The 19,990-nt window shown below is 36.3% G+C and overlaps 1 protein-coding gene across 3 annotated transcripts in view; it reads left to right on the top strand.

Moving 5' to 3' along the window:
* spire1a (spire-type actin nucleation factor 1a) overlaps positions 1 to 19,990 on the top strand; it is a 57,767-nt gene that overhangs the window by 4,892 nt on the left and 32,885 nt on the right. The window lies entirely within an intron of this gene.

The following is a 19,990-nucleotide window of genomic DNA, read 5'->3' as shown; positions in this document are numbered from 1 at the left end:
AAACATAAAACATTCATAGACCGTGTGACTGGGGCTGGCCGATATAGCCAAAAGAATTATCGTGATCAAATATTATAACTGTTTTAGGACTCTACATTTATTACAATTACGATAAAATTAACCACCATCCATAGTATCATACATTTAGATCATGATAACCATTGGTAAAACCACCCATATAGCAAATCACTACTAAGGTAAAATGTAACTATAGTTTAGGGTAAACGTACCTATTAAGCTCAAGTACCCATTAAGCACACTACCATCTTGGAGCTCAGATTATAAAAAGAAACAGCAATGTATTATCCTATTTGATGTATTAACCAATTGATGTGTTTGTTACTACATACCTCCTGAAATTTTAAACCAATCAGACCATTGCACACTGAGATATGTGTATCCATGTGTTCACACTGTCTGGTGGTCATTTTGAAAGCTGTCTGAAAACTTTCACCAGAAGAGGAGCCCCTCAAATGTGCATTTTTTATATGTTTAAGCCTTTATTTTGGCTAAGTACATCTACTTATTGCAAAATTACGAGATTAATGTTTAGACTTTTGCATATTATAACCTGGAACCTGGATGTGGGAAATAATTACAGTTAGATCTAAAAGATAGTTTTAGCAACATAGCCCAGATGCTACGAACATAGCCAGCTTACTAGCTGTATAAGATTGTGTGCTACACTAATATATTACTTCACAGGCATTAATGGCTTGTACTTTTAAATCCATAATATTATCATTTTACATTTTATTGATAGTCTGTGGTTTTAAACTGTTGTAATTTTTAAAGAATTCATATTAATGTTAGGTGAGCTTAAAGGGTGCACTACTGACAATCACACAGCTTCAGTGTGACATCAATTTAAAAAAGCATTTCATAGATATTGTCAATAATAGTTGTTCATATTAAAATTTGTATAAACTTAATACATTACCTAGAATATTAATTTAGCTAAATATTTTCCTTTAAATTTCCTTTAATATTTATTAATTAAAAATTGTTTTTGCTCCAATTAAGCACAGTGTGCTCCCTTTAAGCTCATCCACATTGAACGTCTATGTAAATACTTCATAATCAGACTTTAAATATTAACTGATGGTTGTCACTATGTTAATCTTCAAAAAAATTATTAATAAACTTATTTTCACAGTCTTAAGATGACAAAAGCTAGACGAAATGTTGCAATGAGTTTGAATGACACGTCACTATGAATAGGATAGGCTACCTGATCAAACTGAATGCCTTGTTGCTTGATTTTAGTCTTGTGATTGACTCTGTACCTTCAAATAATACTTTTTTCAATTATTCCTTAAAAAAGTTGTTTAAAATAAACAAGAATTTTTAATAAAACTTGTTGTGAGCTTATTGGGAACAGGGGTGTGCTTAAAGGGTACAAAACGTACCCATTAAGCACAGCCAGACTTAATTGTACATCTTAATTGAAATACTTTTGTCATTTAAAATAAATTGAAATATTATAGTGTGAGAGATTAATATTTTATTTTAAAATAACTTATTGTACTAAAACCAATATCTTATGCACTAAAAATGTCTCAATGTAGATTTTGGTGAGCTTAATAGGTACGTTTACCCTGTAGAGGCAAAAACAAGTAACTAACAAAACAGCATCAGGCATAAGAGACATCAGGATCAAATTGTTCTTAAAAGATATTTATTTCTTGCAAGAAATGTTCCCAGTCCACCCGCAGACCAGCTGCAGACGGAGTGAGACCCAGAGCAGAGGTGGGCCCGAATTTTTATAGTGTTATCTCTTTCAAAAGCTATCTCTTACAGCCCCCACTAAACAAAAGACACAGAGGAACCCCTGTGGCTCCCCTTACCCCCCAATCTTCTCACCTCTGAGTCACACACACACCCTGCAGCTGTATTAACATCATAAAATAAACTCAAAATACAGACAAATGAATGTATGGCATTCATTTGTTAAATCATTGAAAATAAAAACAAAGAAAAGATTAATTTTTCCCACAACAATTCCTCCTCTTTATCATTCTCTGATAAACTATATATAAAAATTCAGCCTTGTTTTCTAATTTTAATTAAACCCATTACGCTATTAAATCTTCAGAATAGAATCAATTCAAGTCTTTACATAAGACTAGAATTAATTCAAGTTTCTTACATCACAGTTATGCCCTTCATGTCTTATTCTCGTATACCTGATCACTCTACTTGAACTTTGAAAAAGTAAAAAGCTTGTATCAAATAAATAAGCATTTTGTCTGAAACCGGGCTAAAAATGAACAAACATTGTTATCGCATTTTCCTGGTTGAGAACCAGACCCTCAGTCATCCCAGACATAGCTCAAAGCATATAGTAAGAAAAACGTAAATGACTATAATTGCAACTTCCGTCACTCGTACCATCTGCATATTTTGTTCATCCCTAGGATAGACTGTACCCATTAATAACAAAATTATCAGAATAACACATACAATCATAACACTATGTATTTGTATATGTAGCTTTTTCAATTAATCACAACATTTTGTCAGGAAATGGTTTTACTTCTAAAGCTGTATTTAATTAAAATCTATTTAATAAAATCTAACCCGAAAAGTTTTATAATTTGATCATTCGTTGTTCGAAATTATCCCTGACTTTTCCATTACATACCGTCTTTTTTCTTATCACCATACTTCACATTAATTAATAGATCTTCTACCTGAAAACACATTTTTCTTTGCACAAGTCAAATGATTAGATTTATATCAATACTAAGCCCTAATTTGATTCAATCAAATAAAAATCACAAAACTTTTCTTCAACCATTAATTGGTTAACATTTTCTCCAGATATGTTGATCATCTCGTTGCCTCATGGACGTTCCATCTTCACCAATATGACACTTTGCATGCCGTAGAGAGGATTTTTCCAACGTTGGCGGGGTAGATAGTTTCTAGCACATATCATTGATCCCCCACTTTATTCTTTGCGTTGGTGTTTTGGGTTGCTGACGTTGGTTGGTGTGGTTAAGGTCAGATGCTTCGACCCAGGTCTAACACTCTTCAATCATTTTCAAATCCTTACAAGATTTTCCCTTAGATCACGATCGCACCCCCACTGGAATGAGTCATTTACTGTCTGCTGTCACCTGCTAAATGGAGACCTTAAGTGATTTTGTTAGTGACCGCTTGTCTTGTCGTCCCTTTGGTGTGACCTGTGAAATTTTCAACCTGAAACATATCACCAGATAATTTCTTGCTCATTGAATAGCACTCAGGGTCCTTGTTCCCCTAAAAAAAAACATTCAACCCATGTTGCTCATGTTAACAAAACAATACAGAATCAGTTCTGTTTGGTTCAATCCGTTCTGACATCCTGCAAAATGAAAAAATGTTAAGTTATGCGCTGCGCAAGGTATGGCACCTTTCTGCCACTTTGCTCATGCCATGCGCAAAGTCTGCATCTTCTGTAAAGAAAAACAAATGTTGAGGTTATTGTCACATAGTTTTTTTTTTTTTTTCTGCTGTGCTGCCACATCTGCTCCGGCGTTTCCTGTCGAAACAATTCTTGTTATTAGCACACTTAAAATACAAACAATGCACACAATTAAACCCAATGTCCTCCCAACATTTATCTTCCCACCTGTGCGATGGCTTTCAGCAAATGTGAACCCCTTAGTAAACCAGATCTGGCTGGTTAAGACAAATAAAGTTCTTCTAACCTCTCCTGGACTTTCCTGAATGCAAATGGTCCTTCTGATCCCCTGAAGAGTTGAAAGGCTCTTATCTGACCACCAGTGGGTTCCCCCTGGACTTTTACTGTCCTTACATACCGATGAGGTCAAAGCTAGATAACCTCTCAGCCTGCTGTGAAGACAGTGGGTTTAGCCCCCCCTGTGAGGCCGAAATGTCTTTGTTTGTGGCCTGAATACAAATGATCCATACTAAAAAGTTCAAAGACTCATCTGACCACTTGTTTTACTGTGCGTTCTCTTGTTCCCGCCACGAGCATATTCATCCTCCTCTTTATGCACGACACTCATCTCGTGCATAAATTTAACGTAATAAAATTCTCTTACTTTTATCAGACGTCCATAGTGACTTCCATTTCAAGGTACACATTTACATTCTTATCAGTTCTTGCTTTCCCTCGGAAATTGAACCCATGACCTTGGCGTTACAGGTGTCACACTCTAATGTTTTTTATTTATGGCCTCTTTACCAGTTTCAAGGCATGTCTGTTCATTATTCATTTGATTTTAGAAAAGTCAGCTGGATTGTTTTTGGTTCATTATCTGACTGATAACAGAAAGACAGACAGAGTATCAAGCAGTCTCTCAGCAGTCCACTCAAACAGTCTCTTTCTCTCTCACTATAAGCAAATCATCTTTTCAACAGCCTCCTAGGACTGTAACTAAAATAATCATAGTCATAGTCAATCCTTAATAGTTCACAAATGTCAAAATACAAATATTTGACTCAAATTAGAACCATTACAATAATCTAAAATACATTATGCTATGATCTTTTCTAAGGTTATCTTTAGTTTAAATACTCAATTCACCTAACCTTCGTTTTTTTTCAGAAATTTCTCTTGACTCATCACAAGCTGTTCTCATCTTTAGCCACCACCATGTCTAACGACCTTCAGAAGTTCAAAAATTTTCTTTGCCCATAAGGCAACCAACATCATGTTCCTTATATAAATTAATACGTCTTGTTACGGTCTCCACAACAAATAATGACAATCACCTCACGGTCTCAGTTGGCTCTTGAAAGCCTATTTCCATTAGCTCTTAAGCAATAATTTTCTTTTCTTCAGGGTGTTGTCTCCCTGGCATAGATGCAGACACGTCACAATGGAGGACAAGCCATACAATCAACGCGGTTTCTTGTGAGTGGTATAGGGGCTCACATTTTCTGGGGCAGACTGAACTTCTTACAGCTCATCTCGCCTCTCAATGATCTGCTGAAGCTGATCGCCACTCAGTCAATCAGCGCCACTCTCATATCCATCTCACATAAAAACACCTCCATCAGGAAATGCCCAGTGTTTTTGCGTGATCCTTCTGTCTTAGGTTGTCCTTTTGGCCTTAAGATCTTACCCGTCTTTGAAGTAATCACTCGTACACACTGGTAACCGCTTTTCCCCATTACAGAATCTGTGACCGTTTTCTTCAACATAATCTGTTGTTTTCTGGAGCTTAGGAAAAGGCGCATTCAAGAGTCATCAGAGCCATTCGGACTGCCTACTAGTGTTAAACATAGGGAGACGGATTAATAACAGCAGTATTTAATCACTTAAATTCATTAATCATTTTAAAGGCAGCAACCTAGCTGCTTAGATTATACTCAGTGAATTTAGATCACAATCGTACATTCAGTGTACTGTTACTTCTGTAGCCGGAGCCATCAGCCCTGTTTTATGGTGGAGGCTAAAATGAGACAGTCACTGGTCCTAAAATAAACAAGTTCAAAACAGTATTATTTTAAAGACTTCTTTAAAGTCTTTCAGTTTTACTTTTAAAACGTTTTAAGTACAAATTGCCCTTTGAATGGCAATGATTTCCTTTAACATCTCTGTGTCTATGATTTTCAACTGAAACACTGTGCTTTACACAGGCTTAGACAACAGCTTTCAGCTGACATTGAATGAGAGAGAGACTCTTGAGGCACTCAGGACTGATACACTGCATTTTCATAAACTTTTAACTTCAGACTTTATCTACCATCTTAAGGCATCTTTTCCATAAATTACATGTATTGTAATTTAGACATTACAAATTTCCACTCAGAATGAGTCTCTGTTGCACTGAAACTGTGGCAGTTTCAGTCACAGCACATACCAAATTCAGATAAGCAAACCTGTTTTGGCCAATTCACAATCTTATCTTTTGAACCCAAAACATCGGCTGTTAGCTCTTTTCATAGTCAACAACAAGCTTTTGTTTAATCAAATGCCTTCTTACACATTTTACATTTAGCAACTGTTAATCCTGTAACACTGCTTCTGCTTATTTTATCTTAAAGAAATAAGAATTATTCTAGTTCTTAATAACGTTTAAAATTTCATTTCAATTTTAGTTGTCAGGTTTTCAATCACCATAATTTAATACCTGACTTCAGTGTTTTCTCTAGGAGTTTATCAACCTGCTTCTATGATTCATACTAACTTTTGAGGCTGCGCTCTCTGCTTTGTCATACATTTTATGATTATCACTATAAATCATTCGTTAGATTTGTCTCTCTATATCATCGCATTTTACAGTCACTGAATGACTCCGCTGACCGCAATAAAACACTCTTTGTTATTCTACCTACAGTCTTATCCCTGTGGTCTTTCTAACATCTCCAGCTTACTTCACACCCCTGAAGCAGAGTGTTCTTATTCAGGAAATGCAAACAGAGCCCCTATTAAGTTCTCTGCATTTTCCCCCACTGTCCGCTGCAAATTCAATTACAATAGCCGAATCACAATCTTCATCATATTAACACTGATCTACTTTCTAACCCATATTAACACAGACTTTTCTTTAAATTTGTGTTAGTTTGGCACTTTCTTTGTTTGGAGCCAGTCAAAGTTGATCTTTCCAATCAGAATCAAACTTTTACAAAAACATAATCTGCAATTCTCTTTAAACTGAGAGCTTCAGAGCAGAGCTGCTTACAGCATTTGCTCTCTTTTGTATCAGGACTATTCAGTTATTCTTCATACAGTATAAAGAAATTTAGCATGTCATTAATTTCATTAACACTGGTTTGATAGCTTATTCAAATGGTTAGTATGCAGATTCAACTTAATATTATCATTATTCAGTCCCACTCATCTCTACTGTTCCACAGAAATCACAAGATTCCTCAAATCTTGTTCTCAGTCTCTAAATTACACAGACAGCTATCCTAACCGCTTGCACCTTCAACTCTTGTTATAAAAATATGGCAATCTACTCTTAAATAACCTTGTTTTCATAACATTAATACAATAAAGCACATCCACATCATTATTATTGGCAGAACATTAATTTTCATAAGCGACATGGAAAATCAAAATATTCTAAGCGGGTTTCACAAAGTTTCTGATTAACTTTTAGTCATACGTGTCTAGGGAAATTATTTCCAACCCATAATTTCCTTTATAAAACAGACAATGTCCTTGTCTTTCAATGACTTAATTTCAACAAAATATCTGACTTTGTACATTATTGATTTCCCAAATCTTCAGACATAGCTGTCTTTACATCTATCTAATTGTGTTATCATCAACAACACTGATTACAAATCACGTACATATTAACATCCAGAAGCTGGGTTGAACAAGCAAGCGCTGTTGCTATACTCCCAGCATAGCTGGACCCTTTAGGTTCAAAAGACAATGGTTGTCAAAATAAACATCATTTCAATAATTATTTTATCTCTAAAATATAGAATTTTTCCCGTTCTGCTTAATGAAACATTCCTTATCTTTATATCATGTTAATCCCTGTTAATCATACTCAATGCCTTATTTTTATCTAAAACTCACTTTTCATATCATTTCAACTTAATTTGACTTAATCAGGCGTTCATAAATATGAATTTTATCTTCCCCTACATGCCAGTTTCCTCTGTATCTGTTCAATCCAACAATTCACTGTTTGTATTTTCCATCAGAAAAAACATTCTCTCTTCCCTACATGTCAGTTCCTTCTCCTATCGACTCTGTTCTCTTTTATCTGCTTCTTTTCCATCCAACAATTCACTGTTTGTTCACATTTTTACACTCATGAACAAACTAACGTTACAACAACTCTTTGACTAGTAACGGATAAATTGGCACTTCAGAAAAACCCTGTACTTTTGCCCAATCTCATACGCTCATCATTTACAACACTGCTCAAATCATCAGTCATAGCTTTGCTCAAAGTTTCATCAGACACACAAAAAGATTTGCAAGCAGTTTCTTCATTGCAGATAGCAGAAAGAAAATCAGTGTATGTGTTTGTGTGTGCGTCGTGTGTGCGTTTGTTAGTACAAATATTTTCACTTCCCCTTTGCTTAATAATCATCCATTTCCCAATTTCTTGCATGCATTTCTGGCCGTAATTTTTTCCATTTTACAGAAAACCGGTGTGTAAAAATGGTCTACTTTACTGTTAGATGACTCCATTTTGGCTGAATCTCCCTTCTGGATTTCACAACTTCGACACGTGTCTTACAATATCTGTCAAACGTCTTCGACAGATCCGATCTTTTTTCGTCACCCAAAATCGGTCGGGTTTCTGTAATTACGTTCCACTCAAAATCTTCCCATAGGCCTAAGCACTTTCTAGCGCTCTATTAATTCTGATTTGATGTGGCTCTTCCGTCCACTTGTAAAAAAAATTTTCTCAGGTTACAGAGATTTTGAGTAAAACTAACTAATCAGCAATTGTGATTATCTGAATCACCTGTGGCACTCCCGTCCACCAACGAGCTAAGTGTGGAAAAAACCGATCCGAAGCTACTTCAATTTCTTCCCCAAACAATTGTGATTATCTGAATCACCTCTTCGCTCGTACCAAAGCAAAACTCAGCCAAAATGGTTCACGTTCACTCACAGTCATATCAGATTACACCACACAAAATAAAATAATTTTAACTGTCTCTTACCCGAGATGCTTTTACTGCCTCCGAGTTCTTTCTGAATCCAGTGGGTTCCTCCCGGCCCTGATAGCAGTTTTGGCTCTTCTCTCTCAATTCGGCGAGGTAAGACTAAAGCCTTTTGTGCTTTAGGGTGATCAGTCCGTCAATCCGCTTTCTCAGGGCCAGAAGAAACCTCATGGATCCCACGTTTCTGACACCAACTTGTAGAGGCAAAAACAAGTAACTAACAAAACAGCATCAGGCATAAGAGACATCAGGATCAAATTGTTCTTAAAAGATATTTATTTCTTGCAAGAAATGTTCCCAGTCCACCCGCAGACCAGCTGCAGACGGAGTGAGACCCAGAGCAGAGGTGGGCCCGAATTTTTATAGTGTTATCTCTTTCAAAAGCTATCTCTTACAGCCCCCACTAAACAAAAGACACAGAGGAACCCCTGTGGCTCCCCTTACCCCCCAATCTTCTCACCTCTGAGTCACACACACACCCTGCAGCTGTATTAACATCATAAAATAAACTCAAAATACAGACAAATGAATGTATGGCATTCATTTGTTAAATCATTGAAAATAAAAACAAAGAAAAGATTAATTTTTCCCACAACACCCTATATGCTATTTGTTATGAAAAACATTAGCCTAAATACATTTCTAGTATAAACACAAATGCATTAATAACAATTAAAAACGGTATCTATTAAAAATACCGTAATTACGTTCCATTACTTCTTTAATACATGTCTACATTAATAATATAATAGCATAATTTTATATGAATTTACCACATTTTTGTCATAATACCATGGTGCAGTTCAGGGGTGGACTGGCTATGGAGCTGCTGTACAATGTGGGACAGCCAGTTAGTGTTACTATACTGTAAATCCATGGTAAATGATGATGATTTGTAGATTGAAAAGCCTTCTGACTGGATTGTTCATGGCTGTTGAGAATGTCAGCGCTGTATCACCTGGTTTAAACTAGTTAAACAGAGTTGTACACGTTCTTTGCTGAATTCAAGCACTTGTCACTGGATCTCATAGATGTGATCGAGACCGATCAGTGAGCAAGCGATTCAGATCAGCCTTGCATAATGAAAATTAAGCCATCATTTATTCACCCTCATGTTGCTTAAAATTGTGTGACTTTCTTTCATGTGGATCACAAAAGGAGAAATTTTTAATAACGCACTGTACTCTCTTTCCCACTCAATTACCATCAGGGGAGATTTTTTTTTTCTCAGAATTGTATGAGTTCAACTTAGCCTAAACTTGCAATTACGAGAAAGAAAGTCCAAGTCTAAGAAAAAAGTCAGCTCGCAATTCTTGTGATATATAAACTCCCTATTGCAAATTATAAAGTCAGAATTGCGAGGAAAAAGCCAGAATTGCAAGTTTATATCTCACAATTTTGACTTTCTTTCTCGCAATTGCAAATTTATATCCCACAATTATAACTTTTTTTTTTTTCTCAGAATCGAGAAAAACGTGCAATTGCGAGAGTCAAATTCTGAGAAAAAAAATGTCACCTCGCAATTCGGATATTTTCTCGAAATTGCGAGTTTATATCACAATTCTGACTTTATAACTCATAATTGCAAGTTTATATCTTGCAGTTCTGAGGGAAAAAAAAGTCTCTTACCTTTTTTTATTTTTATTTAGTGGCGGAAACAACCTTCCATACTTTTGTTTAATTTGTATGGCTTCAGAAGGCTTTTATAGTGGTACTTACTTTTTGAATCTTAAAAACCTTTTGTTTTCCACAGAAAAAAGAAAGTCATACAGGTTTGGAACGACATGAGGGTGAGTAAATTATGACAGGATCTTCGTTTGTACATAATGTTTCATGTGTACACTCGGTGAGATCAGAGCTTTGGGCGAAGGCGCCCTCCTCTTCATAAAGCCTACCCTGTCTTAGGGCAGTAATGAGAGGGTGTGTGTGTGTGTGTGTGTGTGTGTGTGTGTGTGTGCGCTCTGTTCTGCATGACTGCACCTCTCTCTCAGCGATCATGTGATGTTGCAGTATGCATGTTTAAGACCTCGCCCTCACGGCCAAGTTAAGCGCTGCCTCGACACTGACTGAACAAAGTATTCTGCTGCTTGCCACAGACACACCACATCCACATCCACAGCCCCGTCTGGCTGTGTGTGTCTCAAACTAACTGCCCTGTCCGTCAGCGACTGAACAGTAGTGTTTTTGCATGAACATATCTCCTAAGGAATCTGGTTTCAGACAGGCCACCTTAGGCATCATGTCACCCCTAACGGTCTACAAGAGATTTAAGTGAACTTTACAGGTGAAAAAGTGACATTTTTATTGCTGTGCTTGTTTCTTAGTAAAAGAGTGCATGACAAATGTGAACATCCAAGATACTAGGAAAAATCTAGTTTAAAACACGTCAAGTTCTTAGAAATTTACTTTTTTTTTTCATGTACATGGTTTTGTATTTGTTTGGCATTTTCAAGAAAAATTGAATGACTTTAATATTATGTGGTCGAACACACATCTTAATCATTATGTAATCAAGTTTTGAAATATACCTATTTTTTTTCTTTTACAATTATCATCAATTATTAATTCATAAATATCACAACACATGACATTGTGAACAAACTCGGCCATGAAAAGGTTAAATTATTTGACATTTTAAGAGAATTGTTGACTCTTAGACACAGTCTTGAGTGTCTGCTGTGATATTATTAGAAATTACAATAAAATATGATTATTTCCAAACTATCAAACTACTCAGTGAGGTTTTCTTTATGTAATTCCTTTGTCTTCATTAGGACTGTCATCACCCTGATATTTTTTACTTTGTCTCAAAAAATATAAAAATTAATTTTAAATTTAAAAATGTAAAAACATCATAAAATAGGTGTATTTAAGTCATCTTATGCAAATGCATTTTAATTTTTGAAATAATGGATTGGACAAAAAAGAAGCCCTGTGCGGTGTAGTATTATTTATTTACTATCATAGTATTTATTCATATTTTGAATTAACTCTGTTTATATTTTCAATTTTAATTCAAGTTTTAGTCAGTTTATGTTCTTTTGTCATTTTTATGTTCTTTTTTTAACGCTATTTAGCTTTAATTTATTTTTATTTCAGTTTTAGTAGTAAGTCAAGTTTTTCTTTGATGTTTATATTTTATATTATTTCAGCTTTATTTCAATTAACGAATGAACTAGTTTTTAATAATTTTTTGGTTTTAGTTAACAACAACACTGGCCTTGTGTCATTCACCCAGATACCATAGGAAGTGAAGGTCATATCTGTTCTGCCTTTAAAAAACTATCAGATGGAGGCATCTTAGATGTTATGCAACATTTTTCAGCTCTCAGACAGCCATAATCTGTCTCTCAAAGATATTTGTCATTTTTTTACCTTATCAATAAAGTTGTCAATAGCGAATCATATCGATCCATGCCCAAAATGGTTTTAGATTTTAGGAAGTGCTCTCGGTTGGGCTTCATCCGGCCCACTCTGGCCTTTGGCAGTTCTCTGGACAGATAGAGGCGAGCTGACCCAGTTTTTCCCCATTAACTCAGTACTATTGGCAGGACTCAATTCCTTTATAAATAGGAGAATAGTAATCACATTTAGATGCATTGGCTTCTCACCAGAGTCCTTCAGCTAAAAACAAACCCACTCCATCAAAATCAGACTGGATTTCCAAGTGCTTCCATTATTCACTGATGTGCATCTGCCAGCTGATCATTAAAGCTTTTTTTGATCTACATGATCTGAAGGGTGAAAGACACAGTCCATTTTGACCAATAGGCATCTTGGCAGCTTAATAAAAACTTGTAAAGATCACTGTGTTTCATCCGCCAAGGTGCACAGACAAAGAGGATTAGACCCAAGATCTAGTTCGGTGGCTAAAGTGGGATTATCAGACCTCTTAATGAGAGTTTCTTCAAGCTGCAGGTCATACCTGTCAGTGGATCTGGTCTCGAGAGAGAGGCTGCTGTTAGACAGGCTTTTGTCGAGGAAGAATGTTGATGGTCTGTAAAACACCTGTTGAGACTCAAGTAAATTCCCATTACAACTTCCCCTTCAGAGTTTTTTTTTAAACAATTCACCTCTGAAATACCCCTCATCTCACTTTTGCTTTCTCTTTTTTTTTAGTTGTTGTGTGGTTTTGGGGAACTTTTTTTGTTAGCTGTGAGCTTGATGCTCTCGTGGTTTATTCTCCGGAGGTTTTCTTATTCTTTGCACAAAGCCTGTTTCTTTCACCTCGCTGCATAACTTCCCTTCCTCAGCTGACTGTGTGAGTGTGTTTTTGTGTAAGGATGAGGTAGAATGTGTGAGTACTTTGGCCCGGTCACACACAGCCTTGACGCACAACGTTATTTTTAATTTTCACATTCGCATTTGGAGCCAATTTACGCACAACCATCACTTTTCAGCCACGTAATAAGCATCAAAAAACAAGTTGTTCTCTTATTCAACATATTGTCTTGTGCCTTCTGGAAGATTATCGGTAATACTTTATTCCAGTAGTCCACTTTAGACATCCTACTGACTAGAAGTATCTTTGCAGTAACTTCTGAGAGTTACTACAATTAAACAAACACTTAAATATCCCTATCTGGAATGCTTTGATATAATCCGTTTAGTTTCAATAAGTAGGTTTGCGTAACCCTAACCTGTGGCTTCTGTGGATTCTGTCACTGAGTGGTGGACTAAACTGCTGAATGGCTTTGTCTGATGAGATTTATACTGGTTTGTCCATGAGTCAACCTTATAAAGATTTTCCATTCATTTTTCCATTCATTTTTTGCTTGATTGAGGTCAGAGAGAGTTGAGGCAGTAGGAACAATTTTTCCTACATTGGAACAGTAGCACAAGTCGTCCTCCTGTCAGTCTGTGTATGGCACAGGGAGTCACAGTGCTCGTCGGAGGGAAACAAATGTCCACCTTGCTGTAGGGTTCTGGATGTGCCCAGATCATTATGTAACTGTTCGCTTTCTCTTTCATTCACTTTCTCATAGTGTTTTTTTGTAGTCCATTCTTTTGCTTTCAGCGGTTCATCTCTGTGCCAGTCTAGTGCTGAGTGGATGTCTTTCTGTACTTTAGGTTCCAAATGTTCCTGGGAAACAGTCCTTAAATGCCCCTTAAATACTGTTTGTGTTCTTATACAGCTTGTGAAATGTACTTTTTTTTTTTTTTTTTTTTTACCAAAGGGTGGCTGGTAGGGGTGGGGGAGAAAACCTATACAGCACAGTGGTGCACGTTTAAATCAAATGTATAGACTTATTTTGGATTTTTTTTAACAAGAACGAATGAGGTGGATATGACATACGGGATTTGGTTGGAGTGTCATGTGAAAATAATAAAACTCACCTCACACGCCACCATCCAGAGATAGCGTTAGCGTTAACCAAGGATGGCAAAGCTGATGTTAAATCAGGTCTTTTGTGGGCATTTAATGCAGGCAATATATACAAATATATGTTATCGCAATTCTCAGCATATTGCAAAATGTTTAACCCTATAAACCCTAAGGCTTCTAAATTGTCAATATTAGGGATGCATGATACTACGCTCGTGTACTCGTAGTTATTAAAATGCTCCGATACCAAAAACCCGATAGCATCTCTTTTTTACAGACATCATTGTAAAGTTTGCAGTTTGGTTAAAATTAACTTTTTAAATATTAAAACAATTTGAATATTTAAAGGGATACTTCACCGTTTTTTCATATTAAACTATGTTATTCCCTTAACTAAGACGAGTTGATACATACCTCTATCGTCTCAGTGCGTGCACTAAATCCCTCTGTCTTGCGGCGAAACTTTGTTAGCCCAGTTCATTTAATATGGGCCAAGCAGAGAAGATACCAAACACCTCCACGTTTTCCCTATTTAAATACAGTTACTCGCGAAGTGTAACTCGACCTAGGACGGTGACACAAAACAAAACGTTGCGCTTTTCTAAGCGTGTAAAATGGATAACTATTTTGTATGGCGGAATACCATAGCAAGTGCTTGTAAGCACTTCGACTTGGCGCAGTAATATCTTCACTAGAGGGAGCGGGGGCCGGTGAGAGGATTTTTCACGAGTGAAGATATTACTGCGCCAAGTCGAGGTGCTTACAAGCACTTGCTATGGTATTCCGCCATACAATATAGTTATCCATTTTACACGCTTAGAAAAGCGAAACGTTTTGTTTTGTGTCACCGTCCTAGGTCGAGTTACACTTCGCGAGTAACTGTATTTAAATAGGGAAAACGTGGAGGTGTTTGGTATCTTCTCTGCTTGGCCCATATTAAATGAACTGGGCTAACAAAGTTTCGCCGCAAGACAGAGGGATTTAGTGCACGCACTGAGACGATAGAGGTATGTATCAACTCGTCTTAGTTAAGGGAATAACATAGTTTAATATGAAAAAACGGTGAAGTATCCCTTTAAGCGCAAGAAGACACGAAAGAGAACTCAATTCAATACATGCGTGCTTTGTGAGAGGTTTCCTCTTCGCGTCGTCTTATGCTTGAACGGACAAATTCATTCATAATTGTCGAATAAATCTTGGCGATTTATTCCAGTAAGCATAGTCGTTTGTAATTTAGTGTAATAATAAAAAACTATTAATATAGTGTTTTTAATGTTAATCAAACAACAATAGACAAGTAAATCACTCCTCTGTTCTAGACTGATTAACTTTTGTAACTTTAATTAAGGATTAATCTGTATTTACAGTAAAGAGTGTGATTTTACATTTGATTACTTTATTACATTTCAGCTGAAACTACTGTAAGACCTACCTGAATAGCACTGTGTATTTTATTTGTATCTTTGTTGCTATTAAATGAAAGATAAAATACGATAGACCAATACAATGAACATTGAAAGTCACAGAAGCTTGTACAAAACATTTTAACATGCATAATTAACTGTGAAAATTACTGAAGTAAGTATCTTTGCTAAATGAATTAAGCCAACTAATATGATATGATGAATTGTTTTGGTTTCTCTATATTTAAAAAAATTCCAAATGCAATGAATACAGGCATCTGCACTTGGTATCGACAAGTACCTAAAATGAAAGTATCGGTATCGGACTCATTCTGCAAAAAGTGTTATCAGTGCAATATGATCAAAACTTTCCTGAGGAACCTGTTGTGCACAATCTACTACATGCCTTCTGCCCTCTGATTGATGGCTCATACTTTTTTTTTTTTTTTTTTTTTTGTAAGGAAAAAGCCTTTTAGTATAATTATAAAAACATCCTCTTTCAGGTTGTGTATTTTATACTAAAACTTTATATTTCAAGATCAACACTTACTGGACTGAAGCAACTCAAGGTTTATTTGATTATCTATTATTTTTAGAAAAATCACGTTAAAATGTTCTCAATTATCATTTATTCTCTCTCAATTATCATTGCATTATGTTTTGCTTCCCAAAATGAAATCTACAGAGCTTTGATCATAAAATTAAGCATTTAAAGGAATGTAACGGAATGTGGCACAATAATCGCTTTATCTCGATTATCAGTTGATGATCCTCAGTTTGGGAATCTGAGTAAAATTGAGATGTTTTTACTTCCTTGAGTATCTTTTTTTCCTTCTCAAGTCTCCATATTCTCATTTTATCTTACTATATGAGGCATAAAAGCCTGATGTATTAAATATGATACTCAACAAAAAACACATGCAAACTAAAAAAAAATATTAATTGACTTCTCATTGTTTCATATGTGATACGATAATATCACATATTACCACTAGTGACTGGTGAATGCCCAATTTTACCAGCAACTAAATATAACAGTATATGGGCAAAATAATTTTGACACCCTGTTAGACTTGCTGTGGTAGTCCGTGTTACTGGTGTTGTATGATCTTTGGCCATACACCGATTACAGTACTTGCCTACCGCAGCACCGCCCCTACTTTTTATAGAAATAAAAACCATTTAGTTAAGTTGGACAACGGACACTACAATTATAAAGCAACTGCTCTGTTATCTAGCCACTAAATGAAAACATTTGGTTGGCGGTGGATGTTCATTTCACACCCTGTTCATATACAGTATTATCCAGGGTTGGAAAAAGGACCATGGGACCCTGGAGCACAACCGCCATTCCCCCCAACTTGTTTCATTCATATGTGACCGTGAAGCAACCATGTAAGTTTATCAAGGTGTGGTTGAGGCCCCTGGGCGTCTGCGGTCTTGGAGAATGTGCTCCTAATGCGTGGTCAGAAATCCTGCCCTGAGTTTATCTTCAAAGGTTCGACATGAGGCGGTTGAGTAAATTCGAGAAGAATGGCATTGTTCTGCTCCTCTTGAGTGGCTCATCTCCATATGATGCTGGTGAAATGGTGAAAAAAACTTTGCCTTGGAGCAGTGATGTCATGTGAGAAGGACTCCGACAACAGTAGCCTGTGTCTTCATTGTTTTTTGTCACGTGAGAGACGGATAGAGCTCAGGAGAAAGGAAAACAACTGCATCTTACTGTGAATTTGTATGTCCTGAGTTGGATGAAATATCACTCCAAAGTTGTTTTAGTTGAGGTGGGATGTCAAACCAGGCATATTGTTCATATTCTTTTTCATAGAGCTGCAATGTATATGCGTGGAAGAAGTGGCAGGACGTTTTTGTTCTCTCCTGTCAGCTCAGTTCACATGGGTGGCCTTTTCCCCTCCACCATCACTGATCTCACGGAGAAAGTCAAACCGACACAGACAGTTCAGATTTAACTGTTCACATGGGAATGTTTGCTTAGTTCATCTTGGATGAGCAGAGATTTAGTGTTTATTTAGTTTGTCCTTAGTACTGCTGGAAACCCACCTGGTGAATGAATAACTATTAATGGAATGTTGCTAAGGAAACGCTTTTAAGTGGTTTGGAAAGTCTTTTGAAAAGTTTATGAATACAGAATCCAGTTTTTGAATAAGCTGTCCAGTTTAGCTTATATAGGTCATGAAAGGTATAGTTAGATGGGAAGTGAAACTCTGACTGCCATGTTGTCATGATTCTGGAATTTCTAACCTTGATACAATACCTGGAAAAATATTGGAATTGGATACCATTTTCAATACCACAGGGACAAATTGCCACAACATTAAGGACCAGTATCCAAGTTCATTTACTCGTGACCATAGCCAAGTCAAAGTATTTTCTCATTAACTGTAACTCTGCTGTCTGAGATTCCTCACGCTCCGAGAGGGATTATATAATAATAATAATATTAACATTTTAAGTCAGAAGTATATTACTACCGTAATACAACTGTACTGTAAATAAATATTTCATAAGTATATTAATTGTTTTAGTTTACAGTAGTAAACAATACTACAATACAGTACAATGTCTTAATTTCTTCACTTCCAAGAGTTAAACCCTTGAACTTCTATTTTGGCAGAAACCTGCAGGGAGACCTTAAGTTGCTGATAGCAGGATTACAAATTCTTCTCATTATATTTTTTGAGAAATGCTGTAATCATCATGGAAAGTATGAGCTGCATCGATATTGCAGAAAATGAGTATTGAAACCATTTCAAATATTCAGAATCTATAGCCTCATAAAATCTATATTTATCTAAAGCCCTATTCGCACTGGATTAGTATTATCTGGGGACCTCGTGTGATTTACAAATTACCCACCCACATCTGAATTTCGTGTGGCGCATTCGCACGGGATAAACGAAGCCTGTGATTTTACTCGAAATTACTGACATATCTCCCGGATATGATGTCAACTGGCTATTGCTTGGAAATATCTTGTCGTTATTATAGGTCTGTATGATATAACATAAACAGAAGAATGTTCCTTACCGCATGCTGCTATACATGTCTGTAAGGAACATGGAACAATGTGCCGCTGCTCACCGCTCACAGCCAACATTCACTGGCAATCCTATAGCTTCGATCTGCTTATTTGGGACTATTTCGGCTACAAAAAGAGGTACTTTAACTGTAGTGTTATAAAGTTGTGGATGGTTGTCTTTTTTTAAAAGTATTTTGTCTTTTATTTTTCGTGTTCGCATTTATGAGGAAAACGTGACCGTTCTTCATAACGGACGCGACCGCTCTGAACGCAGCACTAAAAGACTGCTTTAAAACTTTCACAGATACCTAAAACAGAAAGCACAAAGCCTTTCTTTAAAACGAATTTTGTTTTGTATTAATTGTATCTTAATTTTAATCAGTGTTTTATTATCCAATTTCCTGGATTTAATAAGTAAGAAGTAGCCTAAATATAGATATTCAAGACACGGAGGGCGCCAGCGCCTCAACTGAACAGCGCTATCATCCATGAACCGAAACTCAGCGTATAAGGTAGCCAACTCTCCTCACACACGTAAAAAAAAAAAATATATATATATATATATATATATATATATATATATAAATATATCTATTATCTACAGAAATCTCATTACAAAACCATTCAAAACAAAATAAAATTAAATGTGCATAATTTCTCTCCAGTGCGTTCACTAGGATACTGCGAAGATCGTGAGTCAGTAGCCTATCGTCATCTTTGCAGCCGACCCAGAAAACACTTGTTTTCCAGATTTACCAAATTCTTACAGAAATATGTTCTAAATATTGCAATGTTTTTTTTTCCAATATCGTGCAGCCCTAGTGTAGGCTAGCCATGACCCGACCCGCACCCAAATACTATCAAAACACTCCAAAGCAATCTCCATTCTTCGCGAAAGATGGATAAAAAAGCGGACCAAAAAAACAAAACATTGACAAAATTAGAAATGACTCGCCAAATCACAGAGATGCCGATTCGCACGGGACTAATATTATCACAGGACCTCGTTGTTCGGCGAAACATGGTAGGTCATTTGCGGGGGAATTTTTACTTTACAAATTACAGACATGGCCGATTCGCACGGGATTAAGATCACAGACAATCTCCGCGATTATTACAAATTACTAGAGGTCACCAGGTAATACTTATCCCGTGCGAATAGGGCTTATGACACTAAAGTAATCAGATTTTTTTATTTTTTTTGCACATGGATATAGTTTCCCTGCTGCTTAAACGGGTTAGGTCACCCAAAAATGAAAATTCTATTGTTACTATTGATGACAGGGCCCCATTGACTTCCATTTTCTTCCCCATACTGTGGAAGTCAATGGGGCCCATCAACTACCATATTGTGTTAAGCCGAAGACAGAAATTCATACAGGTTTTAGAAGAACTTGAGGGTGAGTAAATGATGACACAATTTTTGGGTGAGCTAATCCCTTTAATGTCTTAATCAATAGCATGAGTCTGAGGCTGAAACTAATGAATGGTTTCCACTTTGTCTTTATAAGAAATTCATCTTATGTTTTGATGTTAATCCCTTCCCATTGTGCACTGATGATCAACACAATAACCCCCTAGTGAATAGACACAATAACTGGTGTGAATGAACAGTGATGAAGA

Source organism: Leuciscus leuciscus, assembly GCF_965113295.1.
Source record: "Leuciscus leuciscus genome assembly, chromosome: 12".
NCBI lineage: Eukaryota > Metazoa > Chordata > Actinopteri > Cypriniformes > Leuciscidae > Leuciscus > Leuciscus leuciscus.
The sequence above is the reverse complement of the archived record's forward strand: the minus strand, read 5'-3'. Positions and strand labels throughout refer to the sequence as shown.